A 16,565-nucleotide genomic window follows, 5' to 3' on the forward strand; every position below is an offset into this window, starting at 1 on the left:
TCTATTGCCCCGATTTCCCCTGAACTTCGTATTCACAGCTGTTACCAAAAACAGCAGGACAAGTCAAGAAGGGAGCTCCTGAGAGAGCTTCAATTAATTACGATGCATACAGGATGATAATTATGATGCATACAAGTTTTGGCTTGAACCTTTTTATAGGTTTTTATTCCCCTTGTTCAAGTCTTGCACAGGCTGCGGAACATGGGCGAGGTACTGCCTTCACGAGGTATTGCATAATTACCCCTCTTCCTCAAGGCATGATCAGCTCAACTACTGCAACATCCTCTTCTGTCCTGAAATACAGCCTTGACCCACTCACATCCATTCAGAAAGTTGCTCTAAAGATCATCTTCTGAACTTATTCCCTTCATCACAAAGCGCATTCTCCTGAAACCCTTCAAGTGTCTTCTCTCACAGCAAACAGAGTTGCTAAGGCCTTTCATGAATTACCCTCCTTCCTACATTAGTTCCCACTGAGTGCCCAGAAAACAGCTCTGAATTCTGAGCTGGCCCTGACAGCACCTCTCACTGACTAACCCCTCAATACAAAAATGCAGAAGCATGTTCTCTTCTCAGCTGCCACCTTCACGCTTGGGAGAAGGTTTTCATGTGCACCTGGCAGTCTTCCTTGCCTCCTGAAGATTCTTGCTGGGCTGCTCAAAACTCATGAAAACTGTCAGGCTACTGCTGCAGTGAGAGCAGTGCTCATCATTCAGAGTAGGACTGTGCATTTCCTTGTATTCCCACCTCTTGACAGCCATCTCTTGCCTTTTCTCTTGTGCTCGGTTATAAGCATTTGGGAAAAGGACTGGTTTTGTTTGCTGACTCTCTGTCTGGAGCTTACCGGCAGGGCCCTGGAGTCCCTGACTATGGCTTGTAACCACTAAGGCTTCTAGTAGTTCAACTCATTTCAGCTGTTTCAGAGGAGGCTTTTGGCCAGAACACAGTAAAGAAAATTGAAAGCCAGAACTAACCTGCACTGCCATCTTGAGTGTCAGCGATTTCCTCATCAGTTCTCCTCGGGAGTACATATCCAAGTTTTCCTAATGAGAAGAAACAAGAAGGGTCAGTCACAAACACGCAGAAAATCTGACATATGCACACTTGGTGCCTACACAGTAACTTTATCAAGGCTCTGCATGGACACAAAAGATTAGCATGCAGTTCTACAATGCAGAAAGCAAGGAAGCATTGCTGGAATCCAACCATCTAGTTTTACCTATTTTCACAAGAGGCACCTTCTGGTTTAGGCCTATATCTGTCAGTCTAATAGAGATGAGAAAATGGATGCATATTTTAAGACAAGAAGAAAACCTGTACTTTTAAATTCAGTTCATGGCCTACTTTGTCTCTCTGTTAACATGTTGATTCATGGCCCAGGACAAGTTTAAAAACAACAACAACAACAACAACAACAACAAAAAAAACCCAAGACATCCACAGAGATTCCTGAAGTAAATGAATTTATCTTTGCTTTTTATCCTAGAGTTCACAGAATCACTGAATGGTTGAGGTTGGAAGGGACCTCTGGAGATCATCTAGTCCGACCCTCCTGCTCAGGAAGGGTCACTTAGCACATGTTGCCCAGGACTGTGTCCAGATGGCTTGAATATCTCCAAGGAAGGAGCCAACCACAGCAGGCATTGCCCACACCAAGGCACCTAGGACAGGAGCCTGGAAGGTCTTGAAGGTGGTGAGCTTCAAAGGGAGCTGAGCTGACAACACAAGGGGAAACAGATGACAAAACAGATGACAACACGAATCAGGCAATCGGAACACCACGGTGTGCGTTCGACTGGCTGCAATGTGGCTGTTGGCATCCAAGTGTGCTTAAGGAAGGCAAAGTGTTAAGAGAAAAAGCACGAGTCAACTTTCAAGGACAATTAGATGTACGGGGCTGCCAGTTTATGGGGGACAGTGCAGACAGCTTCCTAACACTCAATGCTGAGCAGGAAGCCCAAACTCTGACAAACAGACCTTTCAAATATCATGTGAAAGTTCATGAGCACGGAAGCAAGGCAGCTGCTAGGGGTTTCATGTTGAGACTCCACACTGGACCAAATTAGGCCCCTAATTCCAGCACCTACTCAAACATAATTACAAAGCCCATATATCTGCATAATAACGTCAGACATGTAAAAAGAAGTACTTGTGGGCTATTATTTAAATAACAAACAAACAGGATTAAAAAAAAAAACTCATTGGGGCAAGAGTAAATGTGTACACATGACATTCTTACAAACTGCAGGCTACAGAAGAAAATTGTTTGTCAGCAGACCAATTTAACCTGACCTCTTTGCAGGCCACCGTTCAGGACACCTTCACAAGTTACATACCTCCAATTTTCTAGAGAAGGTCCAGAAAAGAAACTACCTTGATATAAACAATGGAACGGGGCTTGTCCAGAAAAGATGTGATTTGCTTACTTGGTTTGGAAGCTCTGCCAGCATAAAACAAACAAACAAGAAAACAAACAATAAACCATACACACACACCAAAGAGTTACAAAGGGATTATTTAAGAGTCTTAAGTAAAGGGCTCCAAAGGGTGCACAAGGAATTTATCTTCCACCGTTACTGCAAACAGCAGGACACTACAAAGGTCACTCCTAGGAGAAGGGCGTTCAGACTACGCCTAAAAGAGCCACTGGCACACTGAAGGCTCTCATTCACTTTCAACATGCATTTTCCCTTTCACAAAAACCTTACAAAGCCACTTCAGCCAGTAACTAGCCAGGAGGGTTGTTCCCCCCCCAACCCCCTTTTCTTTCTTTCTTTCTTTCTTCCCAGAGAGAACTTGCTGTATCCTACAGCTTCCAACAGAAGCTATGTTAGCATAAATGCTCCAGCTGATTTAGACTTCCTCGACCAAAAGATCTTAGACTTTCGGCTGAAATGCTCTCGCTGCTGCCCATGGGGAGAGGCACAGAGCCAAAAAACAATGCCTGGAGTCCAGGGCACTCTGCTGACGTGGGCATCTCTCCTGCTGGCACTAGAAATAGTGTATCCCGTCACATTCACTCCGCACAGATTATATCCTACCTAGGGCTAGCCCCCACGACACCTCCTCGGGCCCCTGGCTGCACAGCTGGTCACCAAGAGAAAAGAACGGGGGAAAAGCCTCACCATTTCAGCAACAAGGGGTTAGTAGAAGAAGCAGAGTTTTCCAAGGCACCTGACACCTAAGAACAATAATGCACGTTAATTACTTGAATAAGGTGTAACTCCTGATTTTCTCTTCCCTGCTCGAGTCTGGCCAGGGTCCTCCACACATGGCTCAATGCTGAGGAAAGAACAGGCACAACAGCATTGGGCAGCCACAGGCAAGTCTCTCGCAGACCGAGTGCCCTGCACAGGGCCCTGACTCCCAACATTACCTTTCAGCTCCCAAAGTTCTCCCCTCCAAGCATCTTGCAGATCATCTCCAACAGAAACATGGGAAGGTCTCTTGAGGGGCAGCTACTGCCACTGCTGCAGCATCTCAGCAACCCCACATGTCGGAGTGGGAGACGGACCCGGAGTAATGATGAGTCTCAATATGAGTATGGTCGTTCTCCCTTTATTAGAGCTTACACAGAGTATATATAGACAAGCAATAAGCACGCAGTAGCAATAGCTGTATGATTGGTTTACAGTCTCTGTTCACGCGCCTAAAGCGAATACATGATTGGTGCAAAGTTGCTGTTCACGTGGAGGGGCTTGTCGGCCCCCTCCTTTACTTGTTTACCACTACTTGCCTTCCCCTTCTGTAATGGTCTAGGAATGCTCAAGGACAGTTCACATAGCTGCAGGGATCCTCCCTCTATTGTGAAGACAGGATTGGTCACTTCTAAGAGATCATGCCCCTTTTCACTTAACCATTCTTCCACAATTCCCCCTTCTTGTTTTTGAGCAATCCAGGCTTGGTTCACTACTTTCAGCAGAGTTTTCTTAATACAGCTTAATACTACACATAAACACAAACCTATAACTACAAGGATTATCAATATGCGTAAGCCTTCAGTAAGCAACCCTATTAGCCACTGTGGTAGATTTCCAAACAGGTTAGTTAGCCATCCGTCTAAGCATTAATAAGTGCGGCACTACAATTACTAGCAGGCATACTGCTGTTGCACCTCCCCCTGCTATACTCAGAAAATTCGCTTTTACCATAGCCGGGAATTCTTACTAAGCAGGTTCTAAAGGGTTGCGTAGCAGAAGCTAGCGACAGACAAAAGGCTTGTGGCCCTGTTTTGTTCACCCAGGTAACCCACATATTTTGTCTGTGTTCAATCTTTTGGAGAGTCATTACCACTGGGAACAGTATTCCCAGAATCAGGATCTCTGTCTTCTTGTTCGCTAGATGAGTCATGATGAGTCAAGACAGGCTTCACGTTCTTGCTGGGTACCCACACTGGACCACGATCTGTGGAGACACACATATAACCTCGACCATTAAAGACAACAGGGGCGGGCCCAATCCATATTCCGGAGACTGGGTCCCTATACATTACTTTAAACTGTGGTAATGTCGTTGTTTTATTAAACTTAAGATTTTGGTGGTGAATTATCACCGGGGGTTCCTCACGGTCGCCCATGAGACAGAGATAATTCAGGGTGAAGAGCGCACGGCGCAGCCTCTGCTGTGCATCCGTCTCCTCACCCTTTTGCTTCCTTAGGTAGTCTTTTAACACTTGATGGGTGCGCTCCACTAGGCCCTGTCCAGTGGGTGAGTGTGGGATTCCTGTAACGTGATCAACTCCCCATCGGGACAGAAACGCCCTGAATTTGTGGCTGATATAGGCAGGTCCATTATCCGTTTTTATCCGCTCCGGCACGCCCAATATGGCGAAACAAGCCAACAGGTGTTTGCACGCATGTTGTGCCTTTTCTCCGGGTAATGCAGTTGCCCATATCATTTTTGAAAAGGTATCAATGGTCACATGTACATACTTTAACCGACCGAATTCTGGAACATGAGTGACATCCATTTGCCATAATTCTAGAGCTTTCAGCCCTTTTGGATTTACCCCAAGCCCAATGCCTGGGCCGTGGTTCCCACATCTTGGGCAGGCCTGTACAATACCTCGGGCCTCACTCTCTGTCAAGGTAAATTGCCTTTTTAAGCCCTTGGCATTTTGATGAAACACGTTGTGACTTTGCCTAGCTTGCTGAAACTTATCCATATGGGGTAGATGACACACTGAGCTAACCAGGCTGTCAGCGAGCTGATTGCCTTGGCCTAGTCCCATGTCTAGCTGGTGACTACGAATGTAGATAACACAGCAAGCTGCTGTTTGTTGACCCAGCACAGAGCACAAGGTGATGAACAGGCTTCCCAACCTCGGGTTAGATGTTTCCCTTATTAAGGCGTCCTCCAGTCATGGTACTATCCCTGCTACATACATTGAGTCAGTCACTACATTTAAAGGAGTATTCAGCCAATTGGTTAGAGCCCAAACTACCGCAGTTAATTCTTAAGTCTGAAGGGAATCCCGAGGCTGTCCCTCCATGACGTGTTGTTTCCATTGTTCACCTTCTTTCCACATGCACGCGGCACGTCGCAAGCGCTTACCCGCATCCGTGTAGACAGTAACGCCATCTGAAAGGGGTTCCCTACTTACTTTGGACTTTTCTATCCATTGATTTCGCTGTAGCACCTGCCATAACTTTCCCTGAGGCTGACACGAATGTACCTTACCACAGAAACCTAACAGAGCATTTTGTATGGCCACAGCGTTTTGGAGCCACCACTCTAGGTCAGCCATGTTAACAGGTATACTGATATCGTTCGGCTCTTGACCACTGATCTCTAAGATTCTTGATCGCCCTTTGCGTACCAATTCACCTACTGCTTCGGTTCGGGTCTGGATACTCGTTTTTGGTTGTACACTCAGGAATACCCATTCCAAGATATGAAATACATCTTTTTGATTTTTGCATTTGGCAGTGGCATTGGTCAGAATAGGGGAGAGAGATTCCCCGCTTCTGTTTTGCCACTGACAAACGACCGCATATGGTGAGTCTTTCTCATTACATATGATTAGGGATATGGGAAGGTTCAGGAGGCGTCGAGAGGACCATGCCAAATGTAATTTTTGTGTGATACGCTGTAACACAGCATGTTGTTCAGGTGTCAGGGTAATTTTGTTAGCGGGATTAGTGCCTTGCAATAGCGCCGTCAGGGGCGCAATATCGGTATTGGAGATACCAACACAATGTCGCACCCACTGTACATCCCCAAGCAGGGTCTGTACATCATGTAGGGTGCTTAACCGCGTTGTGAGTTCTGTCTTTTGGGGCCGAATTTTAGACTCTGCAATGGACCATCCAAGGTATTTCCATGGAGCTGTGCGCTGAATCTTCTCTGGTGCAATGATAAGTCCCTTTGAGGACAGAGTGTCCGTTAGCTGTTCTAATGCTTCTTTCACAAAAGGCTTCTCCTGGCAACAGAGAATATCGTCCATGCAGTGATAAATTATGGCGTCTGGCCATTTGTCCTGGAGTGGCCACAATGCCCACGCAACGTAAAGTTGACACAGGGTTGGTGAGTTTTTCATTCCTTGCGGCAAAACAACCCATTCATAGCGCTCCGCGGGCACAGCCTTGTTTATTGCTGGCACAGAAAAGGCAAAGCGTTGGGTGTCTTGAGGGTGCAACGGAATGGTGAAAAAACAGTCCTTCAAATCAACAATCAGTAGGTGCCACCCTTCTGGCAGCATACTAGGTGACGGCATTCTGGGCTGCAAGGCTCCCATAGGTTGCATAAGTAAGGTCCAAAAAAAAAAAAAAAAAAAAAGGTATGGCCTCTTGCACTGCAGGAATGGTTCAACCAAAACTGAGTTAAGCTAATTTAGCCAAAATCAAGACACAAAAGTACCAAGTGCAAGGAAAGGTTGGTAAGTTGTCAAAATCTCTACAGTACAAGGCAAGCCATTTCAACTTCACTATGAAGTTGTACTAAGCTTTTAGTGGTCAGACACCTCTGAGAATCTTTATTAACATCAACTTTCTTTTTTCTTTTTTTTCCCCTTCTTTTTTTCTTTTTTCTTTTTTTTCTTTTTTTCTTTTTTCTTTTTTTTCTTTTTTCTTTTTTCTTTTTTCTTTTTTCTTTTTTCCTTTTCTTTTTTCTTTTTCTTTTTTCTTTTTCTTTTTTTCTTTTTTTTTCTTTTTTTTTCTTTTTTTTCTTTCTTTTTCTTTCTTTTTCTTTTTTTTTCTTTTTTTTTTGGGAGGGGGGGTTTCCCTGCCAGGCCCTGTCACTACATATCAAAAAGACATCTGGCGGCAAGGCTTTTGGGGTACCATTGTTCCAAATTGGGTGCCTAGTCCAGTCCAACCTCCCCCACAGGTTGAGATGGTGGTACGAGCTTGTTGTAAAATTTTCCAATCATGTGGCTCCCATTTGCCCTGACCATTCTGTTGTAGCACGGGGAATGCCAGTGCTGTGGGGCCCTCGGACCCCGCAACAGGCTTCCATTGTCCTTCTATTATAGCGTCTTTGATAACGCCGCTCCAACGCGTAGGTACGGGAGGCGCAGTCGCGGATGGTGTAGAGGGGCTCAGGAAGCATGGAGGAACGCTTTCCCCCTTGTGCTTTGTCTGCAGCTCCAATTCCTCAAGGCGCTTTAAAACTGTTTGCAACATTTGTGCAGTGACATCTGGCGCTGTTTGCAATATTTTTGCAGTGACATCTGGCGCCAGCGGCTCTGTTTTCCCGGTGACTGGGGTAGTATCACCCGAGGACTCGCTGGAGGAAGGCAGGGGCGGATACAAAGGCGAAGAGGAAGGCTGGGGGGGGGGGCAATCGGCGGAGGAGGAGCAGGCGGGGCGGAAGGAGGGGGCCAGCAACCCTCTCTGCCCAGGTCTATGAGGTCAGCCAGAGGCGTGGCCTCCTCCCCTTCTGGGGCCTCCTCCAAGCGCACTTCCTCCCCTCCCTCAGAGTTCGCTTCTGCCTTTCCCGCAGAAACTTCCGCTTTTTCAGCCGCGCGATCGGGCTTGGCTAGCGGCAGAGGCTTCAGCCCCCTCCTTGCTCGCACCTCGTCCATATCCTTACAGACGGGTCCCATTGGTCCCTTCACCGCGGACAACCCAAAGAACCACGCAATGGGTCCCAGTTTGCTCACGGGCTTTTTGGGAGGGGCTCCTGGTCCCAGCATTTGTACGGCAGCACACGCTGCTTCACTCTGCCTTCATTGATGTTAAAGTCTCTAGCACGGTGTTCCAAAGCTCACGAACGGCTTTAATCTCTTTTTCCTCTTTCTCGTTCCCCTCAACTGACTTCTGCCACATCGTCCCTCCAAAGTCCCGCCATTCGGACACAGAAAACAGTAAGCAGGTGTCAGAAAAGTGACCCCAACGCCGTCCCAGTTTAATCAAGCTGTGTAGCAGTTTCGCCGGTACGTCTATCCCTCTCTTAGAGAGGATTCCAGCGAGTAGCGTTGCTGCAGCATCAATTTCCATAGCTGCGCCTCTGAGAGGTGGGGCGCAACCCCACTAAAATGTTTGCCCAGCGCCTGCTTTGGGCAGTGGCCTCTCAGCCGTGGTTTCCCACTCCCCTCCTCTAGCTGCTTACCGCAGTCTCGGAGATCTTAGTCGAGCGTAACCATCCTCTGCTACCAGATGTCGGAGTGGGAGACGGACCCAGAGTAACGATGAGTCTCAATATGAGTATGGTCGTTCTCCCTTTATTAGAGCTTACACAGAGTATATACAGACAAGCAATAAGCATGCACTAGCAATAGCTGTATGATTGGTTTACAGTCTCTGTTCACGCGCCTAAAGCGAATACATGATTGGTGCAAAGTTGCTGTTCACGTGGAGGGGCTTGTCGGCCCCCTCCTTTACTTGTTTACCACTACCTGCCTTCCCCTTCTGTAATGGTCTAGGAATGCTCAAGGACAGTTCACATAGCCGCAGGGATCCTCCCTCTATTGTGAAGACAGGATTGCTCACTTCTAAGAGATCATGCCCCTTTTCACCTAACCATTCTTCCACACCCACACACCTCGCCCAGCCAACAGTGCGCTCACACACAGCTACTTCTCCCACCACAGCATCTTTGGCCTCTTTCTCACAGGCCTTCCAGTAACACCTCCTTCGAGCACCCAAGGTTTCTGGTGTTACTAGCAACAGCATACTACCCCGGCCTAGACATAAAGCTTGCTGCCTTCCTCAAGGAAAGCAACACACTAAAGGTTGCAAAGCCATCTCAGATCATAAGCAAACATGTAAATCACTACCTCTGTTAGCTCCAGAAAAAGAAGAGTCCACCTAGGACAGGAAAGAAAAGATGGAAAAGCAACTCAGACACTCACTGAAATAACATCCTGCTAAAGCAGGGCTCAGGATCTAGGTCTTTCAGTAAGTCTCAGCTGCACACTTCCTCACCAGGCACAAGGCAATAGTCAGGTGAAAGATTTCGTCAGCTGATACAAAGATGGAGTCTTGCAAGTAGTTCTGCTTCATGAACAGAGACTGAAAGCGGTTTCTAAGTTTTCTTCTAGTTGCTTTCAAAAAGACTAGGCAACACTGTAAGGATTCTTCAATCTGGGTTCAACAAAAAATCACTTCTTTTCATTTCTTTTGCTCCCAAACCCAGCTGCTACCATCACTACTGGACCATCTCCCTTTTGTGTCAGGTGCACAAAACTTCCTACAACAGAACTGAGAGCCTTAAGCGCACCTTTCACTGAACACATGGAATAGTTGCTGTCAATTTACTACTAATGTCAAGCAGAAAATATTGGCGGCTGGATGGTAAATGCAGATCTGTTCCTACTAAAATAGATTCTCATTCAGCATGCTTTGGTATTTCAGAAGGCAAAACTCAAGGTAGCAGAAGACTTCTGTGTCCTCCAGTTCAACTTTTAGCATGTGAGTTTCAGTCGAGTTGTCTTCAGTCACAGCTTGCACACATCAGCTCTCCTGCAGAGAGAAAGAACAAGTCAACATTCTCAAGGTGACATTCAGAGAGAACTACAGTTTAAATACCTGGCTGCAGTAACAATACCTGCTCTTAAACAGAAGCACATCCTGCTCCAGGTTTTGGAGAGCACTCACCATCCATAAGACTCTTGTTCTGTCTGTCTTTATCAAACACTTGGGGGCTCAGAAGTAGTTTAATCACACAGGAAGATCCATTTTCTCTTCACAGTTCAGAAATGAATGGGGAAAGCTTGGATTTGCTAAAGCACCCACAGCCAGGGCACATAAACGGACAAGAAGCAGAAGCAAGGAAAAACCAATCTATGCTCATCTACCTCTGTCCTCCACAGCAATGCACACCTCCATGAGAGGGATACGCTCTGGCTTTACCATTCAGGTTTAACCAAGGGCCTGGGAGAAAGGAATAAGGACGCTTGTGTCGAGGAATATTGGAAACAAACTGACAAAATGGGCCCTAACCTGTAAATCCTTTGAAAATGCTCTCCATGCAGGGGTGTGTCCAGGTCTTTCTCCTTGGTCTAGTAAGGACACTGCCCACTTGTGGCATCCTTGTACTTTCCACCTTAGCAACTAAAGGAAGAAAGGAAGCTATCAAAACCACAAGAACTCTGCAAAGACATCTTAAGCTCAGGACCTGCTCTTTTCACAGTCCTTGCTCTTGCTCAGAACTGGCCTATCAGGCACTGAGCCACAACTGAACTCACAATCACAAACTGCACTCACATGACCATCACTGGCCTATCATGCACTCAGCCACAAGTGACCTCACAAACACAAACTGCAGCCACACGACCAGCACTGGCCTATCAGGCACTCAGCCACAAGTGACCTCACAAACACAAACTGCAGCCACACGACCAGCACTGGCCTATCAGGCACTGAGCCACAAGTGACCTCACAACCACAAACTGCACCCACAGAACCAGCACTGGCCTATCAGGCACTGAGGCACAAGTGACCTCGGAAGCACAGACAGCAATAATGTGTCTCATTGTTGCCTGTTATTTACAGATGCCCAAGTGCCCGAATTGTGTGGCAAAGGCAATTGCTTCCTTCTTGCCTATCTGGTTCTCAGGAAGCAGTGACTTCACAGGCTTCATCAAAGCCACCTGCCATCTGATGGCCTATGTGATCGTAAGGAAATAGTGATCTCACAAGCAAAACCAGCAGGCATGTGCCTACCCCTGGCCTCTCAACTGAAACAAAATTAGCCTCACACTCTGCACTCAAACCATGTGTGTGCTGCTGGCCTAGCATGGACGGAGGCACACCATCCCCAGAAGCACAAACAGCACTAACCTCCATACTGCTGGTCTACCAGGTGCTCATGCAGAAGTGGGCTCAGAAGCAGAAACAGCAGCAATGGCCCTGCTCCCCCTTTAGGAGGCATTGAGACACAAGGCACCTCACCATCATCACCAAAGCTACGTGCATGCTGTTGGCCTACCAGATTCAGACGCACGACTCACTTCACAAGCACAAATGGCATCAACGTGCCTGCTGCTGCGCTATCTGGGAGCGAGTCACAAGGGATCTCAAAACTGCAAACCTTCACAGAGGAGAAGCTCACCTGGGCCAATCGCACATCCCTTGATTACGCTGTGATCACTCTGTACAGAACAGTCTTCTGCAAACGGCTTTCATCTCCTGGCAAGACTCTCTCCAGATCATGCGACAGCTCCACTCTGCCACCCTGGCAACAAATCACAAAAGGGAACGATTGGTCTTGCTTTTCCTTTAGTACTACCAAGTCCAAGCTGGGAGCCTTTGCACTGCAGCACCTACACAATGGCAGCAGGATGCCACTTCCATTTCTAGTGCATTTCTAGGGACAGAGATCAGCTGAGGGAGCAGCTGCACTGCAAAGGCTTTCTGACACTCTCAGATCAACTCGGCACTGCACCAGGCATCAGCCTGATGCCAGACCTCTGCTCTGCCACCTACTCTACAAACACACTGCCTCTGCCCCACACAGCTGCCTCTTCTGCTCGATACAACCAAGTGCCAGCAAGAACAGATGCATGCAGGACACTCGCCACTTGCACACTCCACAGCCACTGCTCTGCTCGCTGCCTTCCCTTGGCTTCTCAATCCAGACACACAGGGAAGCTCTTGTGGTAACACCACAAGGTGGCCAAGGCACTCTAGGCTCAGAAGGCCTCTACAAATGAGCAGCACAAGATCAGGCACAGAGCTGCCTCCTTGGGTGATGCTGCTCTTTTCAGAGGGAAGCATCCTGCTTTCTTTGGGCACAGCAGGCTGCTGCTTTCCACCCCATCCCCTCAGGAATCTCCAGCTAGGGATGGGGGAATGGGGATTTTCTTTAGTAATACAAAAGATACAGATAGAACGCAGAAACAGTTGAGAGTCCTGAAGGCCTCCGGAGCCCAAAGGAACCTCTCTTCCTTTCCTTTAGTTACTTGCACAAGGAGCCCCAGTGCAGGGAAAAAGGGTGCAGAGGCTTTGAAATGAGGCCCAAGCAATGAGACAGACCCACACTGGACGGTTGCTGAAATGACAGCTGTCCTGGATGCGCAGCCTCTGCAGCACCAGTCCGCGCTCCACAGCTGGCTTCACAGAGCATGGAGGGCTGGGTGCCACAGGCAACCTGGCCCTGGGCACATCTTCACCCCTCGCAGAGCCGGGAGCCCAAGAGCTCTGAGACTTCCTCAGTTCAAGCTATGGAGGCTTTGGGGCACTCACACAAAGGCACTCAGGACATGCGGGCATCTATTATAAGGGTTTTGGACTCGTCCTATATGGCACCACAACCTTCAAGGAAAAAGGAGGGGGCACAAGAGCATTTCCTGAGCGGGCTGGCAGGAACAGCAGTTGTGGGACATGGAACTGGCAGCACAGCAGAGGTACCAGGAGGGGAACCCACAACCCAAGTCACCCAGGGAAGACAGGTACATTTATGGAAGCCATCGCATCCACACGTAGCCTCTTCTCAGTCACTTGCAGCTGCTTTCACAGAGGGCTCACGACGCTGGCCAAGATGTTCACAGGTACAGGGACACAGCGTGGCATCCTGCCTCCATCCTCAGCGGCTCTAGCACTGCACTGGGAACCTCCATGAGTGGAGCAACCTAGAAAGAAAGAAAGGATCGGAGTGTTACTGGCAGTTCTGCTGGCCTTACAGAGTCGCAACAGGCAGGGGCAAATGTCTCCCCTCTGTGCTGAGCTCTATTGGTGAGAGCACAGCCAGCAGGGCCACCAAGACGTTCTACCCCTCTTTTTGGCACAGGTGACACCACGTCTGTATACCAGGTCCTGTTTGGGCTCTCCAGTTCTGCACAGGCACTAACACACTGCAGGGAGTCCAGCACAGGGACACCAAGATGGTCAGGGGCTGCAGCGTGGGGCATAAAAGGAGAGGCTGCGAGAGCTGGCTTTGTTCAGCCTAGACAAGAGAAGGCCAGCGGGGATCTTCATGCTGTGCACAGCTACCTTATGGAGGGCACAGAGAAGACGGAGCCGGATTTTCTTGGAGGTGCACACTAGTAGCATGGGAGGCAACAGGGACAAAGCGGACAATGGGAAATGCTTCTGAGACATTAAGAAGAAACCTTTTTCTCCGTGACGGTGGCCAAACTGTGGCACAGGGATCCAGAGAGGTTCCCAGATCTCCATCCTTGGAGGTAATCAGAACTTCACTGGAAAAGGCCCCAAGATACCTCCTCTACTGGCACCTGCCTGGAGCAGGGCGTTGGAGCCCTGCTACCTCCACACGGCTCCCCCATTGCAGCCTCAAGGAATATGCTATTATGAGACTCTTGCCAAAGGCACCAGAGGCTTTGCAGATGCCGCCTCCACCGCTCAACAAGGACAGGTGTCTCAGAGCCACCCATCGCCCTCACAGGCCTGACTTCTTGTGAGGGGGCATCTCCCCTCTCTGCAAGGCTCTGCGTAGGCACAACGTGCAGAAATGCCTCTGACTGCTTTCATTAACTACCCATCTCGCTGAAGGACTGGAATGGATTAGCGTCTGAGATGGGAAGATGCAATGAGGGTCCAGATTCAGCAGAAAGCCTTTAAGGAGGGAGAAGAGAACTCTCTCCAGCAGTCAGTAAAATCCCAAAGACTCACGGAAGCATCAAACCCTTCCGAAACTGCAAGCCTGAACCTCAGCTGACACAAACCACCAAACTTCGAGCATACCTGGCCTGCACCACGATGCTCCAAGGAGGCAACACGGTCACCAACAGTCCTCACCCACGTCTCCCAGAAGGACACCGTGATGCTGGGCTGGGCTCTGGGAGCAGAGCACTGCTCTCTCCAGACACCTCCTCCCAGGCTGAGCACCAAAACACTGGCGCCACCACCCAGCTCCACCACAGGGCACGCCGCTCTGTGACACGCCGCTACCCCCACACTTCACAGAGCGTTGCCAGCCAACATGCACCTCTGCATCAGCAACACACAGGCCACAGCACCACACATGGCAGCACACAGGCCACCCCCAAGCACCCCACAACACACAAAGCCCAACCCTCCAGACCTTCCATTCCTTTCTAGTCCTCCAAGGCCTTGCAACAGGCTCTGCCTCTGAACAGCCACTCACAGCCCGGGGCCTGCTCACTTCCCACCTTCCCACCAGGAAGCAGACAAGAAGTGCTCTCACAGGGGCTGATCAGGCCAGCTCTTGCCTCTCACTTGTGCCTCAACTTCTCTGAACAAGAAATCTCTTTCAAAATGTGGCCCAAAGCTTTTCTGGGGGGGGTGACATTCCTTCTGTCTCCTCCAACTGCCTTTGCACCCATTCTCCAATGACTGCATACGTGGACAGAAAATCAGAGACCCCTAAAGTGTTACAGTTCCAAACATGTCACCACAGCAGCTGGACACCTCAAAGACAGAGACAGCATGCAGACCTTGCAATAAAATCTCACAGGCTCCCTGCTCTTTTGACAGGGGCAACTTCTAAAGCACACACACCCTGGCAAGAAGAGATTATTCACACCACTGCTCACACCAGCACTACACTCACTTAGCAGCCTCAAACGTCTAACTGGACTCCCTAGCTGACCGAGAGGAGGCTGCAAGCTTCTACTTAGCAACAAGTGGAAAGGCAAACTCCATGTCCATGCTCACCACAGAACATCATCTGCATTTGAAATGTAGCAGTATTAACTCATGATGACGGAGTGGAATAAAATTTGTGTCAGATAATGTGGAACATCGACTTCTGCTTGATTAATGAGTTGCACTTCTGTATTGCTGTAGAGCTCTGCAGGGGTCAATCCCTCCTCTGAGCACACGCAACAAACCCAGAAGTGACCTCACCACCACCATCCAAGCCATATGTCTTCTCCTGACCTGTCTGCTGCTCACATAGAGGTGACCTCACAAGTGCATGCCCCCACCACATGTCTGCTGCTGGCCTATGTCCTTCAGAGACAGAAGTTCCCTCCAAATAACTTCCCCAACCATCAACTACTGCTGGCCTAGCAGGTACTCTGACAAAAGAGACCTCACAAGCAACTCCCATGCCTAACTGCCTGCTGCCAGCCTAGCAGGGACTCAGAAAGACAGGACCTCACAGTCACCTTCACAGCCATGTCTCTGTCACTGGTCTAGAAGCCTCTAAGACAGAAATTACCTCACTATAACTTCCTCAGCCATGAGACAAATCCTGCCTTATCAGCTGCTCAGGCAGAAATGACCTCAAAAACACAGATCGCAGCCGTGGACCTGTTGCTGCCCTATCAACCGCTCAGGTAGAAATGACCTCAGAAACACCTTTCCAGCCACACCTCTACTGCTATCCCATCAGTTCATCACTCAGAAGTGACCTCACAAGCAACAGACAAGCCTTCTTCCTCCAGATGACCTATCAGGTACTCAGGCAGAAATGTCCTCATCATCAACAGCCAAGCCTTGGGCCTCCTGCTGCCCTATCAGCTACTTACAAAGACTTGACTTGGCACTGGTGATTTTCCGGCATAGCTCTCATGGACACTGGTGACCTCTCTACCCACACCCTGACCATGTGGCCGTTGCCACCTGCAGCTCCCCCTGCCTTCCCCCAAGGCTGAGCCAGCTCCTCAACAGCCTCCCTGATTCACCTCGTGGCTCCACAATGCTCACAGTGCAGCAAAACACCCAGTACATACCAGGCACTACCCCCAAGAAAAGATTCGCTTTTGCCTAGGTAGTCTCTACACATAGCCCATAAAAATTAGGAATTGGAAAAAGGCCCGCAAGTAATTCTTGGCAATATTTTCTAACAGGAGGATTGTGTGGGAACTGAAGACAGCAGGGCCTCATGTCCCAGGCACAGGGAGAAGCCTTCCCGCTACTCAGAAGTTTGGTTCCTTCCCCAGTGCTGAACAAAACCAGCAAATCCTCCACACATCCAGGACAACCAGCATTCTCTGATTTTATGCCCTGACAACTTGAGACACGCGGAAGGACTCAGGCCAGGGCATTTCAATTGGTGAAACCAGCAGAGACACAATTCGGCAACTCTTCACCCTGACCTAGGAGCATGGAAAGAACAACGGCAAGTGCAAGCACTGGCCATTCATCAACTTTCAGGGTCCCTGACAAGCCAAACAGCTCCCACTTACAGAGCTGCTCTGGAAACACCCTTCACGCTGCTGACAGGGTCACAGGTCTCGGCGCAAAGCAAGAGGCAGG

Source organism: Apteryx mantelli, chromosome 6, assembly GCF_036417845.1.
Source record: "Apteryx mantelli isolate bAptMan1 chromosome 6, bAptMan1.hap1, whole genome shotgun sequence".
In the NCBI taxonomy this organism is placed as follows: domain Eukaryota; kingdom Metazoa; phylum Chordata; class Aves; order Apterygiformes; family Apterygidae; genus Apteryx; species Apteryx mantelli.